At 49.8% G+C, this 17,876-nt stretch overlaps 1 protein-coding gene across 8 annotated transcripts in view; it reads right to left on the bottom strand.

Moving 5' to 3' along the window:
• LOC139256795 (RAC-beta serine/threonine-protein kinase) overlaps positions 1 to 17,876 on the bottom strand; it is a 105,153-nt gene that overhangs the window by 59,385 nt on the left and 27,892 nt on the right. For 3 of the 8 annotated variants that reach the window (XM_070874298.1, XM_070874302.1, XM_070874307.1), the window contains one exon: positions 3,906 to 3,978. The exons of 2 other annotated variants lie outside the window; for them this stretch is intronic. The gene's annotated coding sequence lies outside the window, so the exon portion shown is untranslated. Of the gene's footprint in view, positions 1 to 3,797; positions 3,854 to 3,905; positions 3,979 to 17,876 lie in introns of those variants that run through there. 3 more of the 8 variants (XM_070874299.1, XM_070874304.1, XM_070874305.1) reach the window with 2 other exon arrangements.

The following is a 17,876-nucleotide window of genomic DNA, read 5'->3' as shown; positions in this document are numbered from 1 at the left end:
CAGCCAATTTGCGCACAGCAAGCTCCCACACACAGCAATGTGATAACGATCTGTTTTATTTATGTCGATTGAGGGATAAATATTGGTTGGGATACCGGGGATAACTCCCCTGCTCTTCTTCGAGATAGTGGCCATGGGATCTTTTATGTCCACCTGAGAGGGCAGACGGGGCCTCGGTTTAACGTCTCATCCGAGAGACGGCACCTCAGACAGTGCGGCGCTCCCTCAGCACTGCACTGAGAGTGTCGGCCTGGATTTATGTGCTCAAGTCCCTGGAGTGGGACTTGAACCCACAACCTTCTGACTCAAAGTCAAGCCCAACTGCTGAGCCACAGCTGACATTGAGCTGTTCCTATTCCTCATGGACATGCAGCCCCTTGGCGACATCATCTGAAGACATGGGCTCGGCTTCCACACGCACACAGGCGACACCCAGCTCTACCTCTCCACCTCCTCCGCTGTCCCTCCACTGCCTCCGCGTTCGCCGCCTGCTTGCCCAGCCTCGACGAGCCGCAATTCCCTCCAGTCAAACATGGGCAAGACTGAAGCAATCGCCTTCTGGCCCCGCCACAGACCCCTCACCCTCGCCAGCGATTCCAGCCCCCCCCCCCTCCCTGGCCACTGTCTCGGCTCGAACCAGACAGTTTTGCAACCTCGAAATCCTGTTCATCTCCAAGCCGAGCTTCTGACCCCCCTACGTCCTTCTCAGTCGCAAAGCCCGCCTACTTCCACCTCTGTAACAATCCCCCGTTCTGCTGCGGCAATCCTCATCCGTGTCATTGTCACCTTGACACTCAACTATTCCAATGCTCCCCTGGCCGGCCTCTTATCCTCCACCCTCCATAAGATCATCTAAAACGCTGCCGCCTGTACCCTTTGCCACACTAAGGTCCACCAACCCATCACCCCTTGTGCTCGCTGATCTACATTGGCCACCGGTTCCCCACTGCCTCCCAATTGAAAATTCTCGCCCTGGAATCCCACCATGGCCGGGCCCCTTCCCCGTCTCTAACCGCCCCCAGCCCCGGCAGCTTGTGCATCCTCCAGAGCTTTCGCTCCATCAAAGGCAGCCGTGCCTTCAGCCCTTCGCACTCTGGAACTCCCTCTCTAAACCTCTCCGCCCGTCTCGCCTCCATTTTGGGCCCTCCTTAAAACACACTTCGTTGACTGAACTGTTAATCGTCTCTCCAATTATGTCCTTTGGCTCGACATCAATGTACACTTCTGTGAAGCCCCCAGGGACCTTTTTTTAAAGAATCTTACACAGTTGAGGAAGAGGCCATTCAGCCCAGCGGGCTTGCACCAGCACACAGCTTTTCTACATTAACGGCGCTACACAAATATAAGTCACTGTTGCCTTGCTCACATCCCGAGAATAAAACACATTTTCACTGTTAAACCGCAACACAGATACGATGGGCCGAACGGTCGTCTCCTTTTGCGACCGAATGCAAAACAAAAGTCCACAAAGTATTCAATAAGCAGCTCGGCTTCGGAGGTTGACCGGGAAAGATTCAGAAAGGTGTTGTGAGAAGTTTCTCTGCTGTTGCCTAAGGAAGTGCCGGAAAGCTTTCAGAAATTCAGAACTCGGTAAGCTCACCACCTGCTTCGGATACTCTCCTGTGGCCACTTCTTCACAGAGTGAACTTCCTCAGGAAGGAGTCCGGGGCTGATTCTCCATTTCACATCCGCGCCGATCTCCGGTGTGTGTGTCCCCCCCCCCCCCATCATCAATCCGGGTCGAGTGTGTGGACGCTGGGCGAGGCCGGGGATCGGGATCAGACTGGGCCGCGACGCCTCCGACAGCCAAAGTGCCTGTCGCGCGCTCAGTGCCGGGGCTCGCCGTTCTGGAAAGGTGCCGAGGGGCACTGTCCATTGCACAGCACCCCGACAAGGAGGGAAGGGAGAAGGCAAAAGGGGAGAGAAGCCCTGTCAAAGATGCTTAAACCAGACCACCTCCCACGCTGAAATCCCTCAAGCTCTTTGCCTCCCGGTACCAATCAAGGCACATCACCATAGCTTAAAGAAAGTTCATCGCACTGCAGCTGCTGGCAATGCAGAATCAGAGAACATGCTAACACAATGGCCACTCTGCCCCTCAATTCTCCAGAAACTTGAGCCCAAAAATCTAAGCTGACACTCCCAGTGCAGTGCTGAGGGAGCGCCGCACTGTCGGAGGTGCCATCTTTCGGCTAAGTTTAAACCGAGGCCTCAACTTCCCTCTCAGGTGAGCATAAAAGATCCCACGGCACTATTTAGAATAACTGGGTGGGGGGGGGGGGGCGGGTTATCCCTGGTGTCCTGAGGCCAATATGCCAATATTTATCCCTCAATCAACATCACTTAAAAAAAAAATAGATGATCTGGTCATTATCACATTGCTGTTTTTGGGGGCTTGCTGTGCACAAATTGGCTGTCATGTTTTCTAATACAACAGTGATGACAGTTCACTGGCTGTATGGAACTTTGGGACATCCCGAGGTCGCGAAGGGCGCTAGATATATGCACCACGCTTGGTCAGCTCCGATGGACAGGCCACATTGTCCGCATGCCCGATACTGGACTCCCAAAATAAACGCTCTGCTCCGAGCTGCGTCACGAGCCCCAAGAGGCCAGAGAAAATGCTTCAAGGACATCTTCAAGCCTCCTTGGAAAAAATGTAACAACCCCACCGACCCTCGTGAATCCCTGGCTGAAGACCGCTCAAAGTGGAGGAGAAGCAGCCGGGATGGTGGCGAAGACCTTGAGCCTCTTCGCTGGGAGCACACTTGGAAGCCAAGTACAAACAGCGGAAGGAGCGCGCGACAACCCTGGCTCCCCACCCACCCGTTCCTCCAACCACCGTCTGCCCCACCTGTGACAGAGACTGTGGGTCCCGCATTGGACTCATGAGTCACCTTATTTATGTCAGTGTGGAACAAAGTCGTACTCGACTCCGGGGGACTGCCCAAGAAAGAGAGATAGATGCAAGTCTTTCTTTACTATTCCCGATTTAGCCAAGCTTCTCCCTTTTCGACCTGGGTGGTCACATTTGTCAGATACAACATTCTCCTCCCCTCTAGAGAGCACAGTGCAAGCTTCAAACAGCAAAAAAAAAAATCACACCACAGCAAATGACGCACAAACAGATTTTGCTTAGATTTCTTCACACCAACTCTTAAAGGCCCAGATAAGAGACAGTGCAATCATGTTTCAGGCACAAGGGCATTAGCCCCCTCTAACCTATGCTTCAAACCTCCAGTCAGTTCCTTTACCGTGATTCTGGGGCCATAACATCCCGGTGTCCCCTCGTTCTCGAATCCTGTACCAGGAAAATTACTGCTCCATACCCAAGGAAACCTCAGCAATTCCTCCATGCCCCCTCCCCCCCCCCCCCCCACAACCACACCACTCCTAGACATGAAGCTCGCAGTGTTAAGCATGTTTTCCTCCCTGTTCTTCATCGCCACAAGTTCAGGAGACTGCCACACAGTGGGCTGCCAACATAAGCCAATAAAGGCCCTTTCCCCTCTTGGAGACGGTGGGATGGGGGGGGGAGAGAGGGTTGAGTGCTGCTCGGACACAGGGGTTGAAGGGCCACCTATCGGGTCACCGGTTTGCTTGAGCAGCCTCACCGGTTCCTACTGGACTCAAGTCCATGGCATGAAACGGTGAGTGGGCACAGAAAAAAAATGGGACGGTCACACTGGAGACAGAATTATTAATACGTGGATGCGCTGGTGGATGGGGAGAGAGAGAGAGAGAGAGAGAGAGAGAGAGAGAGAGAGAGAGAGAGAGAGAGAGAGAGAGGTACAAACCGGGGTCCGTGATACATGTAGACATATCCCCGAGGCTGGCACAGGGGGCAGTCGCCAGTCCTGACCAAGTCCACTGAGAGAAGGATTAATAAAGAGAGGAGTGCTCACCTACCTCCCCGGGGCCCAGCTCAGGACCATTCGCCCAACCCTTTGAGGGGAGTTCTGGGTGATGCCGACAAACCTAAAGGAGGAGGAGGAGGAAAAACAATTTAGAAAATCACTACGGCTCCCAATTTTCCCCCGCAGTCACGGACTCCAGGTGTGATACACAGTTCGAGGAACGCGAGGGGCCGAACACTTCCAGCCCGCGTGCGAGTACGAGCAGCGAATGCCGACAGGCTATTCGACTGGGCGGGGCACCACTCGGCAAAACCAACAATGTCCTCACCGGGCAATTCTCCGAGGGGGGCAAAGATAGGGAGATTAACCGCAGCACCCCGATCGTAGCCGTTGCGAGCAGTGAACCCAACCTCTGCAGGGACAAGGGACTGAAGTCGGGGCATCTGGCCTGCCTCACTTTGTACCTCGACGGGCGATTTGCCCCCGACCATTGGGGAAGCTCAGGATAAATGAGACTCCCACAGTGCACAGGTGATCATTTTATAATAATGCATAATTTTCTTTCGGATGAGACGTTAAACCGAGGCCCCGTCTGCCCTCTCGGGTGGACGTAAAAGATCCCACGGCCACTATTTCAAAGAAGAGCAGGGGAGTTATCCCCGGTGTCCTGGGGCTAATATTTATCCCTCAATCAACATCACAAACAGATTATCTGGTCATTATTACATTGCTGTTTGTGGGAGCTTGCTGTTTACTATTTTACAACAGCGATGACACTTCTAAAGTACTTCATTGGATGTAAAGCGCTTTGGGACATCCTAAGGTCGTGAAAGGCGCTATTTAAATGCAAGTCTTCCTTTATACTTATGGCACTCAGTTCCTTCAAGCGCATTTCAAACTAGGCAGATTGCCAGTGGGTTGCATGTCATTGGTTACATTGGCGATCGTTTGTGCATTCTTAGAAGAGTGCTCAGCTCTACACAAGAGTAGGAACAGTCTCGGCTCCCCTGGTGGCTCAGTGAGCTTACCCACTAAACAGCTGAGCCACAGAGCAAGCCGTTGCCAAGTTCCAGCCAATCGCAGCCAGAGCTACACCGGGCCTCGGCCCTGATCGTTATCCACTGACCCTCGCTGGAAAAGGCCACAACCGTGCAGCTATTAGGCTTGGGGTCAGCAGTGCTGCCTCACAGTCGAAGAGCCCGCCTGCCGCGACGCAGAGGAGCGGCCAATCGGGGCGAGGAGCCCCGGTGCGCGAGTCGGAGCGAGCAGCCTCGGGGAAGCAAAATTGACCAAGGACAGAAAAAAAACACACACACACACATGCACGCACGCAATCCTGGGCAGGAATAGAATAGCATACGGCTGGTTAGATGTTAATGCAGGTTTCTTCTAAAAGAGCAGACGGTTCGACACCAAGTCCGGTACATAACCCACAAGCAAAACAGAAAGGTACACCACATGGGGTCACGTGGCTCGCAGAACTGTTTACACAGAACAGTTGCTCAAAATAAGCCGAGGGAGAGAGGAAGCACAGTGGCTGTGTCACAGTGAGGGGGGAGGGGGCAGGGGACGCAGCTTCCTCCCTCTCACCCCGACCCCGCTGCCGTCCCCAACCCGTACAGCAGCCTGCACCATCCCAGCCTGCTCACTGCTGCTCTTCCTACTTTGTTAGGGAAATATCCCGTGAGACAAATTCTCCTCGGGAGTTAGGCAAATAGCTTCGGTCCAAGAAAGCAGCGAGAAACGGATAAACACTGTGGCAGCCCATCCACTGCCTTCAACATTCACTCCCTTCACCACCGTCTACAAGATGCACTGTAGCAACGCGCCAAGGCTTCTTCGGCAGCACCTCCCACACCCGCGACCTCTCCCACCTACAAGTTGCATGGGAACGCCATCAGCTCCTAGTCACAGCATCCTGACTTGGAAATAGAAGGAAAAAGACGTGCATTTCTAAAGCGCCTTTCATGACCACTAAACGTCTCAAAGCACTTTACAGCCAATGAAGTACTTTTGGAGTGTAGTCACTGTTGTAATGGGGGAAACACGGCAGCCAATTTGCGCACAGCAAGCTCCCACAAACAGCAATGTGATCATTACCAGATCATCTCTTTTAGTTACGTTGGTTGAGGGATAAATATTGGCCCAGGTCACCGGGGAGAACTCCCCTGCTCTTCTTCGAAATAGTGCCTCGGGATCTTGTACGTCCACCTGAGAGCGCAGATAGATACATTCAAAATATAATCGGCCGTTCCTTCAGCGTCGCTGGGTCAAAATCCTGGAACTCCCTCCCAGACAGCACTGTGGGAGCACCTTCACCACACGGACTGCAGTTCAAGAAGGCGGCTCACCACCAATGTCTACTCAAGGGCAATTAGGGATGGGCAATAAATGCCAGTCTTGCCTGCGACGCCCACATCCTGTGAATGAATTTCAAAAAACCCTTGAAACCTAGAATTAAATTCCTGGAAGTTCTGCACCAGTCGTTGGGCGGACGAAAGCTCAGGATTCCTCGGAGGCTGCTGTCTGCTGGGCTACACCCCAAACCGAGGGCTTTACTGCTGATAACCGGGTCACATCAGCATTCCCTCGGTTCCAACCAGCCCTACCCTCTGCTTCCGGAATCATGGGACATTATGCTGTTTCACTATCAACAATAGCAAAACAAAAGTATTATTTAATAATTGGTGTAGGAGGCACAACTAGATAGCGTCTGTGCACCGTGGTCCAAATAGTTAGGGATTCAACTCTACTCCCTGGGTACATCGTCACACGGGATTGGTTAACACCCAGTACACGTCATATCATTTACAGAGCATGGTGAAGGCACAGTGGAGGGGAACACCACCCAGCAGATCCACATTGACTCCAACACTGAAAACCAGGCGCGGATACCGGACAACTGCAATTCTACCTATCTAGATTTTACAGCACGCACACACAACTTAGGGCTCAGTAATCTTGTACCCACACGTTCTATTATCTGAATGCCGAGCTTCCTTTCAGAGTAATTCTGTCTGATTCACAATTTCTGCCCACCTCCCATTTCCTGTTGGGTTGCAGCGCTTTGCCACCTCGGCACAGGGCAAAGCCCATCACCCACTGGCAAAGGAACTGCCCGGGCAAATTTCACCACATCCACTGGGCAGAGACAGAGCAAACCCCACCTCCCGCTCACAATCGGCGGCCTCCGACAAGTTACCCTGCTCCCTCCCCTGTCCGCACGTGGAAGTGACTTTCGAGTTGTGGCTCAGTGGGCAACGCTCCCGCCTCCGAGTTGTGGGTTCAAGTCCCACTCCAGAGACACGAGCACAAAAATCTAGGCTGACATCCCCAGTGCAGTGCTGAGGGAGCGCCGCTACTGTCGGAGGTGCTGTCTTTTGAATGGGACGTTAAACCGAAGTCCTGTCTGCCCTCTCAGGGGGATGTAACAGATCCCACGGCCACTATTTCGAGGAAGAGCAGGGGAGTTATCCCTGGTTTCCTGGTCAATATTTATCGCTCAACCAAAACCACTAAAAACAGATCGTCTGGGTTTGTGGGAACTGGCTGGGCGCAAATTGGCTGCCGCGTTTCCTACATTACAACAGTGGCACTTCAAAAAATACTTCATTGGCTGTAATGCACTTTGGGACAGCCGGTGGTCGTGAAAGGCGCTAATTAAATGAAAGTCTCTCTTTCCTTTCTTCGATTTATGGCTTCACTCGAAGTGCACTGGGGGCAAACTCAGAAATCCTAAGCATCACCTGCCGGGTCAAACAGCAAACACCACAGCTCCAACAGTTCAAGTTCCCTTCCCCAGCTACTCGGGCTGAACCGAACCCTGTACAACCTTTGTGGGGCTAACACTTGATACCAAGAACAGATCAACCGGGCATTCACAGCATTTTCCATTTGTGGGAACTTGTGCATAAAATGGCCGCCACCTTTGCTCACATAACAAGGACAGATTTAATCGGTTGTGCAACACTTTGGGATGTCCTGAGGACACGAGGTGCTATACAAATGAAAGAACATAAGAATTAGGAGTCAGCCACACAGCCCCTCGAGCCTGCTCCGCCATTCAGTAAGATCACGGCTGACCTTTGACCTCAACTCCACTTTCCCGCCTAATCCCCAAATCCCTCGATTCCCCTCGAGTTCAAAAATCTATCGATCTCAGCCTTGAATATACTCAACGACTCAGCATCCACAGATCTCTGGGGCAGAGAATTCCAAAGATTCACCACCTCTAAGTGAAGAAATTCTTCCTCATCTCAGTCTTAAACGGCCGACCCCTTATCCGGAGACTGTGACCCCTGGTTCTAGACTCTCCAGCCGGAGGAAATATCCTCCCTGCATCTACCCTGTCAACCCCTCCATAAAGTTCTCTTTACCCATTTGAGTTGAAAAACCAGTGAGCAGGAACTGCTGTCGGCTGTATTCAGTCGCTACATGTTGCTAATTTATACAGTATTAAAAACCTTACTGCACACACTTCCCCGTCTACAAAAACCCTACTTCCCATTGCATTTTTGTCTCAAATTTAGTCTAAAATCAGATGTTCACATTTAGAAACTGGTCCTGCATATAATTCTGCCCTCCGCCTGTGGTGGTGTTGTAGTGCCTTAGTGTTGCGTCTCCCAGCTTCCCGGCCTGTACAGCAGGTAAATTCCCTCGGTTCCAACCAGCCCTACCCTCTGCTTCCGGAATCATGGGACATTATGCTGTTTCACCATCAACGATAGAAAAACAAAAGTATTATTTAATAATTGGTGCAGGAGGCACAACTAGATAGCGTCTGTGCACCGTGGTCCAAATAGTTAGGGATTCAACTCTACTCCCTGGGTACATCGTCACACGGGATTGGTTAGCATCCAGTACACGTCATATCATTTACAGAGCATGGTGAAGGAACAGTGGAGGGGAACACCACCCAGCAGATCCACATTGACTCCAACACTGAAAACCAGGCGCGGATACCGGGCAACTGCAATTCTACCTATCTAGATTTTACAGCACGCACACACAACTTAGGGCTCAGCCTTAGCACAGAGAGTAGCACCTTTGCCTCGGAGTCAGACTTGAGCACAGAAATCTCGGCTAACAGTACGGAGGGGGTGCCGCACTGTTGGAGGCGCCGCTTTTCGCATGAAATCGAGCCACCGTCTGCCCTGTCAGGCGGGCGTAAAGGATCCCACAACACTACTCACGCAGGGGAGTTTCCCCTCGGTGTCCTGGCCAATATTTAATCCCTCAACCAATGTTTCCCTTTAAGCTGCACGGCCACGCAGCGTTCCAGGGCTCCCGCGTACCCGGCTTTTAAATAGAAAAAACGCGCGCCATTCTAAACGGGCCAGGCAACCCGTTAAAGGGGCCGCACAAGCCCCTAAAAAATTACAGGAAACATTGCCCTCAATCAACATCACTAAAAACAGATTATCTGGTTATCACATTGCTGTTTGTGGGATCTTGCCGCGTACAAATTGGCTGGTTAGCTAAAGTATTGACTATAAAGCGCTTTGTCAGCTGTGGCTCAGTGGGCAGCACCCTCGCCTCTGAGTCAGAAGGTTGTGGGTTCAAGTCCCACTCCAAGAGACTTGAGCACAAAAATCCAGGCTGACACTCCCAGGGCAGTGCTGAGGGAGTGCTGCACTGTCGGAGGTGCCGTCTTCCGGATGAGACGTTAAACCGAGGCCCCGTCTGCCCTCTCAAGTAGACATAAAAGATCCCATGGCACTATTTCAAAGAAGAGCAGGGCAGTTATCCCCGGTGTCCTGGAACAAATATTTATACCACAATCAACATCATGAAAAAAAAAGATTCCCTTCCAACTGTCTACTGCATTGTTTAGTTTCTGCGGTGTTGAGATGTCGTTATCCAGACAGAAAAGACTTGCATTTATATAGCGCCTTTCACGACATCCGAACATCCCAAAGTGCTTTACAGCCAATGAAGTGTAGTCACTGTTGTAATGCAGCAAACGCAGCAGCCAATTTGCGCACAGTAAGCCAATATTTATCCTTCAATCAACATAAAGATTATCTGGTCATTATCACATTGCTGTGTGTGGGAGCTTGCTGTGCGCAAATTGGCTGCCGCGTTTCCCACATTACAACAGTGACAACACTCCAAAAGTACCTCATTGGCTGTAAAGCGCTTTGAGGCGTCCGGTGGTCATGAAAGGCGCTATATAAATGCAAGTCTCTCTTTGGGATGTAGAGAGAGCGTGGAGGGCGCTTTATAAATGCACTATTTTTCCCGCCTTTTAATTTAAACACTCCTGAAATTTGTTTTTCAAATCCCAAATTGACAGAACAACTGAACCGAACCTGTGATATAAAAGGCAGCAGGGGCAGCATGCTGAGAATCCGCGAAGCGCCCCACAGTACCTGCAGGAACACGCCGAAGCCCCGACACGCTGGGAGTTCCCACGCACCAGCTGAGGGGGTTTGGCCGCAAGGGGTGCAGCGTGTCGGGCAGAAAGGACCCCCGACAGCTACAGGTGCAGCGTTCATGGTGGGGGGGATTTGGCTGTTCCTGCTGTTGGGAGAGCGGCAGGCCAGCTAACATCCCTCTTGCACAGGAGCAGATCACGACGAACGCACAACTTTCCCAGCGGGCAAGCAAACCTCCGTTCGACGATTCCTGTTCCAGAGGGGACGTTGCAACCGTTTCAAGAAGACCACAGCGCTGCGGTGAGTGGAGAACACCACGGCGGCAGAAAAAAATAATCACCTGGAAAAGGAAGCTGCTAAACTCTATTTTTCATACATTGGGTTTTATTTACTGTAATGCCAGGCCGATTAACTCCTCCCTCGGCAGCTCCCAGCCGAGGCACTCGACAATATTTATGTTTAAACAGCGGGAGCGAAGAGAGGTTGTGTTTCCAAACAGAAGTGTGTGTTGGATTTCCCCCCCCCCCCCCCCCGAAATGGGGAAACAGGTAACAAAGCCACACGTAGAATTCCGCAGCGCCTCGGGGAGAAGCACGGACAGATTCTGCGGCGGGATTTAGATCGTACCGCGGGTCACTGCGGCTCGGAGCAGGGCCTCGGCCACCTAGATTTGCATTTATATAGCGCCTTTCACGGCTTCATGGTGTCCTGAAGCGCTTTGCAGCCAATGAAGTACTTTTTTTTGAAGTGCAGCCACTGTTGTAATGCGGCAGGCAATTTGCGCACAGCAAGCTCCCAAAAACAGCACTGTGATAATGACCCTGATAATGTGTTTTTTTTTTGTTATGTTGGCTGAGGATAAATATTGGCCCAGGAACCGGGGAGAACTCCCCTGCTCTTCTTTGAAATAGGGCTATGGGATCTTTTACGTCCAACTGAGAGAGCAGACTGGGCCTCGGTTTAACGTCTCATCCAAAAGACAGCACCTCTGACAGTGCGACGCTCCCTCAGCACTGCACTGGGAGTTATGTGCTCAAGTCTCTGGAGTGGGACTTGAACCCACAACCTTCTGACTCAGAGGCGAGGGTGCTGCCCACTGAGTTTAAGCTGTGCCGTCAAGTCTGTGGTACAGCACCCCGCTGCAGGACGCCCTAAGTAAGCAACACACACATCCCAGTCTCCCTCGGAGCCGTTTCTCATGTGGCAGCAACGATAATAGCAAAATAATTAGTTCATCTACATTCATGCAAAGTCAGTTTTTTTGCATTCCGCGAATCAAATAGATTAAGACGCCCTAGAGCGGTTTGCAAGACGGCGACACTCAAAAGGTGGAGAGGACGTCCCATTTTGGCGGAATCTAGAACAAGGGGGCATAGTTTCAGAATAAGGGATCGCCCATTTAAAACTGAGATGAGAAGAAATGTCTTCTCTGAGGGTTGTAATTCTGTGGAATTCTCTGCCTCAGAGAGCTGTGGAGGCTGGGTCATTGAATATATTTAAGGTGGAGGTAGACAGATTTTTGAACGATAGGGGGGAGGGGTTGAAGGGTTATGGGGAGTTGAGGCCAAGAGATCAGCCATGATCTTATTGAATGGCAGAGAGGTTCAAGGGGCCAAATGGCCGACTCCTGCTCCTATTTTATCAGCTCAGAGCTGCAGGTACCTCAGAATACGGTTCTAAATTCATTTACAATCAGAGAAGAATCAAAGAAGGTAACAAAGCGGGGAAAGTAATGCCTAAAGCGAGCAGGAATAGCAGAGTAAGGACCCAACTCCAATGGAAGTCATCAGGTTTCAGGTGGCTTTACCTAGATGTTTGAGATGAGATGCTCTCCTAATCTTCATATTCTCCCTTATCATGCACTCCCTTGTTCTCTATTTACATGCAAGGCTATGCAGTAAGACTTGCATAGTTCCTTGGCCTGTGGTTGCTACATTTGCTAATCTGCTTTAAACCAATCAGAATACATGGCGTTAAGAATTGGGATGTGTCATGTTTGTATGAAGAACTGTGAATTTGACACTTCCCATGGACAGTTTTTGGGGGCATGTGTACTGGATCTCCTGGGGTAGGACCACCAACCCGTGGACACCAAGTCCCACAAGGGGTGGCAGGCAGACTCCCCGTGTGCCTCGGAACTTCAGCTTTTGGTTCCTCCAACCAGGCCTGCGATTCTCTAAATTTACACAGATGATCATTTTCTAATAATGCATCATTCTCTTTCGGATGAGACGCTAAACCGAGGCCCCGTCTGCTCTCTCAGGTGGACGTAAACGATCCCAGGGCACTGTTTCGAAGAACAGTGGGGGAATTCTCCCCGGTGTCCTGGGACCAATATTTATCACTCAATCAACATAACAAAAAAACAGATCATCTGGTCATTATCACATTGCTGTTTGTGGGAGCTTGCTGTGCGCAAATTGGCTGCCGTGTTTCCCACATTACAACAGTGACTGCGTTCCAAAAGTACTTCATTGGTTGTAAAGCGCTTTGAGACGTACGGTGGTCATGAAAGGCACTATATAAATGCACGTCTTTCTTTTTTTTATAGAATTACATAGTATTTACAGCACAGAAACAGGCCATTCGGCCCAACGAGTCCATGCCGGCGTTTATGCTCCACTCGAGCCTTCTCCCGTCCTTCCTCATCTAAATCTATCAGCATATCCTTCGATTCCTTTCCCCCTCATGTGCTTATCTAGCTTCTGCTTAAATACATCCCTGCTATTCGCCTCAACCACTCCCTGTGGTAGCGAGTTCCACATTCTCACCACTCTCTGGGTAAAGAAGTTTCTTCTGAATTTCTTATTTGGCTTCTGGTGACTACCTTATATTGACAGCCTCTTGTTTTGCTCTTCCCCACAAGTAGAAATGCTCTCTCTGTGTGTCTACTCTATCAAAACTTTTCATAATTTCCAAGGTTCTGTTCGGTAAACGGCAACGGGTAGCTATTGAGAGTGGCAGAAGATGGGAAGCGGTGTGCCACAAGGATCGGCGCTGGGACCACTGATCACAATTTCGATCAATGATTTAAACTTTGGAATCAAAAACACGATTTCTAAATACACGGACGACACCAAATTAGGAGAGTTAGTCAACACTGAGGAGGACTTGCAACAAGTTACAAGATGACATTAATAAACATGCCGAATGGGCATTCAAACTGGCAAATGAATTTCAACATTTTGGTATGAAAAATAAAGAGGTCACATATTACAACAACAACAACTTGTATTTATATAAGAACATAAGAAATAGGAGCAGGAGTAGACCATACGGCCCCTCGAGCCTGCTCTACCATTTAATAAGATCATAGCTGATCCGATCATGGACTCAGCTCCACTTCCCTGCCTGCTCCCCATAACCCCTTATCCCCTTATCCCCTTATCATTTAAGAAACTGTCTATTTCTATCTTAAATTTATTCAATGTCCCAGCTTCCACAGCTCTCTGAGGCAGAGAATTCCACAGATTTACTGAGATTCCTCCTCATCTCAGTTTTAAATGGGCAGCCCCTTATTCTAAGATTATGCCCTCTAGTTCTAGTCTCCTCCCATCAGTGGAAACATCCGCTCTGCATCCACCTTGTCAAGCTCCCTCATAATCTTATACGTTTCGATAAGATCATCTCTCATTCTTCTGAATTCCAATGAGTAGAGGCCCAACCTACTCAACCTTTCCTCATGTCAACCCCCTCATCTCTGGAATCAACCGAGTGAACTGCCTCCAAAGCAAGTATATCCTTTCGTAAATATGGAAATCAAAACTGCATGCAATATTCCAGGTTTGGCCTCACCAATACCCTGTATAGCTGTAGCAAGACTTCCCTGCTTTTATATTCCAGCCCCTTTGCAATAAAGGTCAAGATTCCATTGGCCTTCCTGATCACTTGCTGTACCTGCATACTAACCTTTTGTGTTTCATGCACAAGTACCCCCAGGTCCCGCTGTACTGCAGCACCTTGCAACCTTTGACCATTTAAATAATAACTTGCTCTTTGATTATAGCTCCTTTAACGTGTTAGAAGACAACAATTTGGCAATATCTGTATTACTTGGAAAATAAGAATCTAAATGGGGTAGAGCAGCAAAGGGATTTAGACTACCCTGTACAAATACACAAATCACTAAAAGTTGTGGTGCAGACCAATAAGGCAATAGCAAAAGCAAACCAAGCACGGTGGTTTATTTCGAGAGGAATAGAATTGCAAAGTAGAGAAGTTCAGCTAAACCTGTATCAAACCTTGATTGGACCACGCTTGGGAGTAACGTACAGTTATGGTCGCCATGTTATAATTTAGAATCCTAAACTTTCCGTCATCCAGTCACTCATTTGGTAATCCCAGATTGCCGTCACACAAGGAGGAATTTCTTCACTCAGAGGGTTGTGAATCTTCGGAATTCTCTACCCCAGATGGCTGTGGATGCTGAGTCTCAGAGCACATACAAGGCTGAGATCGATAGATTTTTGGAGGCTAGGGGAATCAAGATATGGGGATCGGGCGGGAAAGTGGAGTTGAGGTCAATGATCAGCCATGGTGTTATTAAATGGCGGAGCAGGCTCGAGGGGCCGTATGGCTGACTCCTGCTCCTATTTCTTATGTTATGTAACAATTTATAATCCCAATTTAGTCCGTACCTAATCAATTGAGAATCGTCATCCGTTAAGCTTCCCAATCCTTCACTTGGGATTCTTGGGAGAAAAGATTCCCAATCTTGCTTCATACAAATGTTAGTGACCAGCCATCAATTATTGGTCAGATACATGAGCCAATGGTGAGTGGGACAAGGTTAAAGAGGCACAGGAAGAGGCTGCATGGATCAGCTAGGCCGCATAGCCTGTTTCGGTGCTGTACGCTCCGTGTAATTTTATGCAATCGCAGGTCGACACAATCTGCTGACCTCCGACCGCACTTAAGCCGTGACACCGGCCGGGAAAAGACGCCATTTTGGCCTTGGTTAGCTGGGTCGGTGGCCGTTGCAGAAGTGCCTGTAAACTAACCGTGACAAAACGGAGGTGGCAGCAATGTTCCCGCTAAGGTGCACGCACTTGGCTGCGCAGTAATCTGAAAGGTCCCACGCAGGCCGCTCAACAGCTTTTACATTGTGAATGCCGCGCATGCGCAGACATTTAAAGGGAACGCGCATTAAGAGACAGGGCGCGCAGACCAAATCGCAGCCAACAGAGAACACCGGCGGCAAGCCACTCTACCGAACACACCGAAAGTCATAAGCAACCAATTCAATAGCTCACTTTAAAACAAAAAATTAAGCCTTTTGCTGCGATGGACAAAGCAGAGCAAATATTTAGAAAAAGGAATAGGCAAACAGCCTCAAGTGACTGGCACAGAGTGCTGACTCACGAGACAACGCAACAGCGCCAACTTTAAACTCCATCTAGGTCAAGCTTAGCGCAAAGATCAGCTGCCAAATCTTGGCAGTTGGCAGGTCGATTTCCTAACCTGGCTCCTTTCTCCAATCAGTTGAGATTCAGGAATCATAGTTAGAACGTTACAGCAGAGGAGGCCGCCATTCGGCCCATCGTGTCTGGCCGCCAAAGAGCTATCCGGCCTACTTTCCAGCTCTTGGTCCACACCCCTGCAGGTTACGGCACTTCAAGTGCACGTCCAAGTACTTTTTAAATGTGGTGAGGGTTTCTGCCTCTACGCAGTGAGTTCCAGACCCCCACCACCCTCTGGGTGATATTTTTTTTCCCTTAAGTCCCCTCTAAACCTCCTACCAATTACTTTCAATCTATGCACCATTGTTGTTGACCCCCTCTGCTAAGGGAAATAGGTCCTTCCTATCCACACTATCCAGGCCCTCATAATTTTATACATCATCATAGGAGGTCCCTCGAACGAGGATGACTTGCTTCCACGAGTTTCAATGAAGGACCCAATATTCCAGATCCTGAACTCCAATTGAGGGGGTGGAAGATGCCTGTGCATGAATTATTTTTAACGTGGGGTGGCCGTTGCACACCAGCCACCACACGGGCTTGACAGAGCTAGGTCTTGGTCCAGTGACAAGGGTTAACCAGGACGACTGGAGACCAGCTCTGCTGCACGGACCTAGTGCGCGCACATATCGCACAGTGTGGGCTGGGCCCGTGCTGCCCCCTGGGCCCTCGCCTCTTCTGGGCCCCGTACCCTCATTTGCCGCACCTCCGCCACGATCTCTCGCCGCTCCTCCGCCACAAACATTCGCCACGATCTCTCAGCGCTCCTCCGCCACAAAACACTCGCCGCACCTCCGCACCAAACATTCGCCGGATTATACTACATTAGCCTTGGCAACCCCCCAGGGTGGGGACATTTTAGACACCTCAATACGGTCTCCCCTCAGCCTCCACTGATCCAAAGGAAACAACCCCAACCTAGCCAATCTTTCCTCATAGCTAAAATTCTCCAGTCCAGGCAACATCCTCGTAAATCTCCTCTGCACCCTCTCTTGTGCAATCACATCTTTCCTGCAATGTGGTGACCAGAACTGCACGCAGTACTCCAGCTGTGACCTAACTAGTGTTTTAAGGAGGCCATTCGGCCCGTCGTGCCTGTGCTCAGAGAGCTCGCCACCTAATCCCATTCCGCTGCTCTTGCCCCGTGCATCTTTAAAATGCATCTTTGTCAATTATTGATCCCCGTTCTCTTTTAAAAGTTATGTATTCTGCTATGCTCCCACTATTTGGTGCACGTCCCAACAACCCTCTACTTAAAAATAATTCTCCCTACCACTCGCTTCGTATTTCTGGTGACGATCTTAAATTGATGCACGTTCACCGACCAGCGAATATAGTTTTCGTCCCAACCACTTCATATAGTTTCCCCTTCAGAATTTTGAATTCCAAAGTATTCACAACAACGTAAGCAACAACGTTTAGAAGAGAATTATAACCAAGACATGAAGATGGACATGTACAAGAACTGGCATTTTAAACAGTGCCTTTGCCCTTGGAATGTAGACGGGGGTCTCGGTTTAACGTCTCATCCGAAAGACGGCACCTTTGACAGTGCAGCACTCCCTCAGCACTGCACTGGGAGCATCAGCCTGGATTTTGTGTTCAAGTCTCTGGAGAAAAGTTTCTCCTGCTCTCTGCCCTAAATCTCTTAGATTTGTATCTTCTGTCCCTTGTTCTGGACCTCTCACTGTAAACGGTCTGATCCGATCTACTCTGCTCCATCCTTTCATAACTTTAAATGCGTTTAAACATTTATCTGGTCACCATCACGTTGCTGTGTGTGTGGGAGCTTGCTTGTGTGCAAATTGGCTGCCGCGTTTCCCACATTACAAAAGTGATTGCACGCCAAAATTACTTCATTTTTGTAAAGCGCTTTGAGATGTCCGGTGCTCATGAAAGGCGCTATATAAATCCAAGACTTTTTCCTTTTGTTCCACGTCACCCCTTACCCTCCTCCTAGCAAAAACAGCTTCAATATTCGAGTCTTTCTTGATTTCCTCACACCAAACTGCATCTCCGTGAATGTGCGCTGCACCCTCTCTATTGCCTCAACATCCTTCCTTTAATGTGGAGCCCAAAACAGCACACAGTACTTCAACTTTTATATTCAATGCCGCCTGCCATAAATCCCAGTGTTCTGTTAACTTTGGTCGGTCTTATCCACTTGAGGTGCTGCTGTTCAT

The sequence above is a fragment of the Pristiophorus japonicus genome, unplaced genomic scaffold (genome assembly GCF_044704955.1).
Source record: "Pristiophorus japonicus isolate sPriJap1 unplaced genomic scaffold, sPriJap1.hap1 HAP1_SCAFFOLD_769, whole genome shotgun sequence".
NCBI lineage: Eukaryota > Metazoa > Chordata > Chondrichthyes > Pristiophoridae > Pristiophorus > Pristiophorus japonicus.
Note: the sequence above shows the minus strand (reverse complement) of the source record. Positions and strands in the feature narration are given on the sequence as shown.